The sequence below is a fragment of the Epinephelus moara genome, chromosome 8 (genome assembly GCF_006386435.1).
Source record: "Epinephelus moara isolate mb chromosome 8, YSFRI_EMoa_1.0, whole genome shotgun sequence".
Lineage (NCBI taxonomy): Eukaryota > Metazoa > Chordata > Actinopteri > Perciformes > Serranidae > Epinephelus > Epinephelus moara.
The window spans coordinates 1817599-1825333 of NC_065513.1; the positions used below are offsets into that span (position 1 = coordinate 1817599).

The following is a 7735-nucleotide window of genomic DNA, read 5'->3' on the forward strand; positions in this document are numbered from 1 at the left end:
AGAGAGAGAGACAGAGAGAGATATGCAGGTAATAACAGTAGCTTACAACAACATTATTGAAAGTAATAATATTACAGTTCTGGCTACTGTGGTACAATATGTTGAAAGTATGTATTAATATCTGGCAGTATACATGTGTGACAATAGTCATATGTGTATAATAACAGTAGAAGTATGACTAATGACGGCAGCAGCAGCAGGATGATATGGGCTGGTTCGTGTTTTCTGGATGCCCAGCAGTTGACACAGGTGTTTCACCAAGTCAGACTCAAATTGACGTCCTTGATCTGTGTGCAGCATTTCTGGAATACCATGTTCACAGATGAAGCTCTCAAACAGGCATTTTGCAACTGTTGTGGAGCGCTGGTCTGGAATGGCATAGAGGTTGACATACTTTGAGAAATAATCTTGAACAACAAGCACATACCTGTTGCCACGACTTGTGATGGGAAGCTCAAGTATGTCAGCTGCAACCTTTTGGAAAGGCTCAGTAGCAACAATTGTTTTCATTGGAGCCCTGTGGTGAGGCGTGGGACTCTGTCTTGCATCACATGGAATACATTGCTTGCACCACACCTTTATGTCGCGTGACATGAACGGCCAGTAGCACAGTTGCTGAGCACGTTTCAGGACTTTGTCTGCAGACAGATGGCCAGTTACTGGATTTCCATGCAGCAGCTGTAAAACAGTGTCTTTTAAGGCATGAGGGACAACAACTTGGTGCAGTACTGACTTAGTGGATGGGTTGAAAACTTCACGACAGAGCAAACCATTATGAAAGGTAAGTCTGTGGTACTCTTGCCATAGTGTCTTTTCAGCAGGTGTGCGTTTTTTCATGCACCAGTATGGTGGTTTCTGACCTTTGATTTTCCATTTAATGACCTCTGACAGTATGAAATCTTGTTGCTGTTCCTTCCTAAGATTTTCCTCAGGGAGTTGCAACACAAATGTGGAGGAGACAGCTTGTGTAGCACCCTGTAAGTCTGGACCAGAAGGCTGTGGCAACATTTCATTATCAGGAACAGGTTTTGGGTCAGTACTGCAAGAGCTGTGATGATCTACAGAACTGATAGGACAAGATGGGCTTACAGGGCTTGAGTGTCTCTCATCAGGGCATGGACTGGGAGAAGCGGTGCAGGACGTGCTCTGCTCTGTAGATCTGGTGTCAGCAGGGCGACGTGACAGTGCATCTGCATTAAGGTGGCTGCGGCCCTCCTTGTGAATCACAGTCCACTCAAAAGGATCAAGCTCAAGAGCCCAACGTGCACGACGACCAGTTCTGTCATTGTCAATGGGAATTTTCCTGAGACCCAAGAGGGGTTTGTGGTCTGTGACAATAACAAAGGGCTGTTTGTAGAGGTAGTGACGGAAATGACGTACAGCCCAGACAATAGCCCAGAGTTCTCTATCATAGGTTGACCATTTCCTTTCTGCTTTGGTTAGAACATGGCTGGCATATGCAATTACCTTCTCTTGATGTCCCTGTCTCTGAGCAAGCACAGCCCCAATAGCGGAGCATGAAGCGTCTGTGTAGAGGGAGAATGGCGACGTGAAATCAGGGAATGCAACCACTGGAGGGTTTGAAAGAGCATGTTTCAGGTAAGTGAAGGCATCCTGACAGTGAGAAGTCCATTGGAAGAGTGCATTTTTCTCAGTGAGTGCATGTAGTGGAACACTGTGATGTGCAAAGTTCTTAATGAACTTACGGTAATATGAACAAAGTCCCAAGAATGCTCTGACTTCAGTTGCTGAGCGTGGAGCAGGCCAGTCTTGAACACTTTTCACATTTTGTGGGTCTGGCTGAATGCCATTTTTGGATACTATATGGCCCAAAAAGGTCACCTGATCTCTGGCTAGACTGCATTTTGATGGATTCAATTTGAGGCCACTTGACTGGAATCTGGAGAGTATTTCTTCCAGGTGCTCAAGATGTTCGCTGAAGGAGCGGCTGTAAATGAGGACATCATCCAAATAGACAAGGCAAGTTGTCCAGGGGAGGCCACGAAGTACCATCTCCATTAAGCGTTGGCATGTGGCTGGAGCGTTTGTAAGTCCCATTGGCATAACCTTAAAATGATAGAGTCCACTGCCTGTCGTGAATGCTGTTTTTTCACGGTCTTTCTCTTCCAGCTCAACCTGCCAGTATCCATGTTGAAGATCCATTGTGGAGAACCAGGCAGAGCCTGACAGCGCATCCAGTGCGTCGTCGACCCTGGGGAGAGGGTGTGAATCTTTGATTGTCACTGCATTGAGTTTTCTATAGTCCAGGCAGAAACGCCATGTGCCGTTTTTCTTGCACACCAGAACAACTGGCGCAGCCCAGGGACTGTAGCTTTCTTCAATGACATCTGCTTTTAACAAGCTTTCAACTTGTGTCTGTATTTCTACTCTCTGTTCTGGTGTTACTCTGTAGGCTCGCTGTTTAATTGGTGTGGCATCGCCAGTGCGAATATGATGCTTGATAATACCTGTTCGACCTCTGTCCTCTGAGTACTTACTGAATACTGCTGAGTATTTGTGAAGCAATAATTTCAGTGACTGAACTTGAGAAGATGACAGGTTTTGCTCGTCAATCTGCACAGGTAGAGGAGTTTCATCGTGTACAGGAGAGGTTGCACAACATGTCTCTTCAACTGGTACAATGTCAACAGATGAAGCAGAATGAAACTCACCAAGGTGTTGTCCAGGGTGCAGCTCGATGTCATCTCTGGAAGGGTTTGGGAGTTGAACCACAGTTGTGCCATTTTGAACTTCACTGAGAGAGTGTGCCACAATGATGTTACAGGATGGGTTGGGCATGAGAACACCACAATAGTCAGTTGGCATAGGTGAAGCAGGTGTAGCTGCTGAAACACAAGCTGTGATGAGGGTCTCACTCATCGCTGGTATCCTAGTGGGTGCTAGCACAGACACATTACAGCAAGCAGCTACTTCATGTCCTTTGGGCAATAGAGGAATTTTCATGTCCCACAGTTGCAGCACTTTGTTTTTGAGATCAAGAAGGGCATGGTGTTTTTCCAGAAAATCCCAGCCCAGTATGACTGGCTGGTAAGCACCTCTGAGAACTTCAAATTCCTGCTGCCATACCTGTTTTCCCAGTCTGATTCCAATGGTTAACTTGCCTAAAATGTCCAGGCATTGTCCATTCACTGCACGAGCTGGCAGAGAGGAGGCTGTCAGAGGGCGTTTCTTCAAAGCTGGATGAGAGTTTCGAAAATCTTCGCTCACAATGGAGACAAACGAGCCAGAGTCAATTAAAGCACACACTTCAATGCCCTCAACAATAGCAAAGATGTTTGAAGAGACAGAGTTATCAGTTTGTGAGTCACTGTCGTCCAGCATTAACTGTGGGGAATCCTCCTGGGGCTGTGATGCAGTAGCTGATGTTTGCCCCTCAACAGCAGCTAATGGAAGTTTCCCTGTCGGCTGGAGCTGGAGTGTGCAGGTCTTTCAGGTGACTGAAATCGAACACTGCTCCTAGTGTGGGGGCTTGCATCCCTGTTTCTCCGTGGAGCTGGACTAGGACTGCGTCCGTATCTGTTAGTGTTGTCGTCATAATGACCATACCTGGAGTACTGATAGGATGGGCGTGATGGAGAGTAACGCCGGTCACGTCCGTCACTGTTGTCACACTCACTGCGTCTCTGATGTACAGGGGATGGAGGACAACGTTCATAGTGGGACTCTGAATCATGACTGTAATACTGCACAGGTGAGTAATAGTCCCTGGGGTGCTGTCTGGTATGATAGGGTGAGGGAGAGGAGCTGCGTGCACTGTAACGAGTATCACAGGAGGAGGATCTGTCAGGTCTGGAGCCCAAATGCTGAGCAAGGTAACTGTGTTTCTCTTGTAAAGGCTGTACTTCATGTTTCAAGTTGGTTACAGTAAGAGTTAGCTGCTCAACTGCTTGAAGGAGTTTGTCATTAACAGGGTTAGGACGTACCATAGCTATCTGTTCTGAAGGCAGAGTGTAAGGGGATCCTGCAGTGGTCAGATGCAGCGCTGCATGTGCCCTCTCACAGCGGCTGGCAAGGCGTACAGCGTCCTCGAGGTTCTCTGCACCCATCTCATGAATCTTTGACTGTAAGGCTGGGTCCAAGCCAGCTACAAAGCGGCGAAATTTTTCACCTTCTAGTGCATTGTGGTCATAGCTGGGAAAGGCTTCAAGCACAAGACGAGTGATGTCTGCACTGTACACATCCAAACTCTCACCTGGTTTACGAGGGCGAGCATTCACATTTGTTTGAAAAAAAACGTCTCTGAGTTTGTCTTTGACTAAATCATAGTCTTTCTGGGTTACAGGGGGCAAGCTGTCCCAGTACAGAAACGCAGCATCAGCCAGGCGAGTTGGGAGGACGGAGGCCATCAGTGTAGATAAATCTGCATCAGGTGAAGTCATAGCCTGCACTGCCACTTCAAAACGTCGAGACCAACTTGTGAAAGATTCTGTCCCATCTCCTTTAAAAACTGGTGGAAGATCAATTTTCAGGGCACTGGAGACCGTATGTGGGGCCATAAGAATGGCGCTGGACCTCGTGCCATCCACTAACCTTTGTTGTTGCGCCGGAGCAGGCTGCAGCTCATGCACAGATTCACTTTCATCAGCCGACATTGTGGGAGAAAAATGTCCAGCCAAAAAAAAATAAAGCTCTCCACAACTTGGCCCCCCCCCCCCNCTAACCCAACCAATCAGAGGCCAGGAATGACCTAGACCAGGGTAAATATAACTGAAATGAGGTAAAACCACAGAAGCAGATTCAAGAGACTGTTTTAACTGTTTCAAAAGATGCTGGTGTAAATATCTGAACTGTAAATATGTAGATAATAAAGCACAAATATGACTAATTGACAGCGTAAACACTGTAAATATATTTTTGGTAAATTAACTCAAATGTATAAATTAACTTAACTTTTAAATCTTACAATTGTTTCTGTGGAATTTCTATTGGGAGTGATAGGAAAAGGTATAATAATCTGGGAAGAATATTCATTTTAACTGATCTGATTCTGCTCATGTGCCCCTTTTTAACGTTCAGCACCTGCCCCTCCAAAGGTCTCTGCATGGCCCTGTTCATAACCTCCACTGGCTCCCCATCCCCCAGTGTATCCACTTCAAACTCCTCATCATTACTTTCAAAGCTCTCCACAACTTGGCCCCCCCCCCACCTGTCTGAGCTCCTCTACCGGCACACTCCCTCCCGCACTCTCAGGTCCGCTGATGCCAGCCTCCTGCCTGCAACCTCTGAATTCAGTGTACTTCGCCCGTCCTTTCTGGACTATTTCCCTCCCTAACCCCCTATGGATTTTTTTTTTTGGTCCCCCCCAAAAATTGCTCTTGAGAAATATTTCTGTTAATTGTCCACTGCCCCTCCCCGCCACCCCCAAAATGAAATGGAATTTCTGCCCTTGCGTGCACTGCCTGCTCAGCACCAAAGACCAGACAGAGAAAGACAGAGACTTTGGAGAATTTATTTATTATCTCAAAAAAAGGAGTGGATATTGGACTTACATTTGACAGGTGGAAAGAGACAAGACTCCAAATGAATGGTAATGTTGCTGCACATCTGCTGCATAAGAAAAATGTGCCAAGTGGCCAAATATCCATGTATTGCAGGTTAAAATGTCAAATGTATGACAATGTTTTAACATTTTTATCAAATTATTTTCAGCATAGGCTTCAATAACACTTAACTGTCAATTGGTCTACATGATCTAAGCTTTTTGAGTGTGTAGACAATCCCATAATTCAAATTATGTGAGTTTACAAATACTGAAAGCTGCTCATATTTTTCTATTAACAGTTCATCAATGATGATGTGTAATGTGACAGAGGTTGCCTTTGGTGACAAACCCACAGAGAATTTTCTCCTGACTCTGCACTTCACTTTAGATCTACATAGCTTTTTAGTCTCTTTAACTTATTGTTCTCGTTTTTACCTCATTCCTAGCAGCAGCAGCAGTAGGGAGCATTATTTGTGACGAATAGCCACAGTTAAAATGAAAATTCTACCCCAAATTAACTATTTTTTTTCCATGATTCCATTCAAACCCACATCAAAATGGTTCCTGTCATTAGATTCTGCAATTATAAAATTCTACTCAAAGAACAAAACAGCAAAAATTAGCCTAAGCACCCTTCAGAAAAACAAAATGGAAGGGGGATTGTACGCTCCTAACTTTACACATTACTATTTAGCTAACAAGCTACAATACCTATCCAAATGGTTATATCCTAACGAAGATTACAACTCTTGGCTCGAACTAGAACAGGCGGACTGCAACAACATAAAACTCTCTGATCTCCCGTTTATCACCACTACACTGAGACATCATAACTGTTTTAAGAACCCAATGATTGCTTCCACCTTGTCTGCCTGGTGGAAAACACTAGAAATCACAAACTCTCAAACAGAACCTTGCTTGCTCGCTCCAATTTGGCACAATCCGGATTTTGAAATTAACAAAAGACCTCTCCATTTTAGCACATGGGAGATGAAGGGAGTAACTCATCTCCACCACCTTTTCCAAGAAAATATACTTATGACATACACAAACTTATTTCAAACTTTTGAAATAAGAAATGGAAATTTTCTACAATATTTACAATTGATAAAAACAATCAAGAAGAGAATTCCAGCACCTCAGGATACTTTGCAGCCACCAGAATTTGCCAAACATATTACAAAGCTTTCTCCGAGAAATAAAAAGAACCTTTCTAAGACTTATAAATTACTGTCAGAGACCAGTTCTATACATTTACCAATTTTAAAATGGGAAAAGGAGCTGGGTATATCACCGGACCCTGACTTCTGGACTCAGATATGCAAAAATACATTTAAGATGACAAGAAACACTAATATACAACTTATCCAATTTAAAGTACTCCACAGAACACACATCACCCAACAAAAGATGAATAGAATGGGCTTCAGTCAATCTGACATATGCACTCAGTGTACTCAGAACACTGCAGACACCTACTTTCATGCTCTCTGGTTATGTTCACCCGCCCATCACTTTTGGTCAACAGTCACTCAAAAACTCTCCTCCATTTTGGACTGCAGGATCCTATTATCTCCCAACCTGTGCTTAATTGGTGACCTGATGACAATTGACCTCCCAAACAGCCACTGTAATTCTCTTCTTGCGTTGGGCAGTGGATGGGCGGGCCTTCCTGCCCCTCCCATCTGGGGTGCGTCTCTGGCTCTCTGGGGGTGCTGGCCATTGCGGCCCCGGGTCCTTGGGCCTGCGTGGTGTCCCGCGGCCTCTGCGGCTCCCTGGGCATGGGGTCTGGGCGCTCCTGCGGCCTTGGGGTGCCTTACTGGCCGCCTTCCCCCGCTGGGCTGGGACATTGACCCTGGACCCTGGTGATGGTTCTCATAAACACATTGGGAGGGTTCAAATACACGCATGCATGTTCGATACTTCAGCTCTGTGACACATTGCAAAGAACCGATGGGATCACTCAAAAGGGGCTCAGTTGCCTCTCAAACCTACCACACTGCTCTGGCAACTCTTCTCCACAATCGGGCTTTCCTCCACCACCAGGACTCTCACATTTCTGGTGTTCAGTATAGACTTCTCTTTTGTTTTTTTGTTGTGTTTTTTTTTCTTTTCTTTTCTTTATTATACATTTATTTGTTTATTTTTGGTAATCTGTATGGAGCACAACAACCTCAAGGCCACAATACATCAGCTACACTGCCTGTTTCTCCTCTGTTTTTTTTTTTTTTT

The 7735-nt window shown here is 45.0% G+C and overlaps 1 protein-coding gene across 1 annotated transcript in view; it reads right to left on the bottom strand.

Moving 5' to 3' along the window:
• Nucleotides 1-7735, bottom strand: part of cacna1ba (calcium channel, voltage-dependent, N type, alpha 1B subunit, a) — a 783270-nt gene that overhangs the window by 712190 nt on the left and 63345 nt on the right. The window lies entirely within an intron of this gene.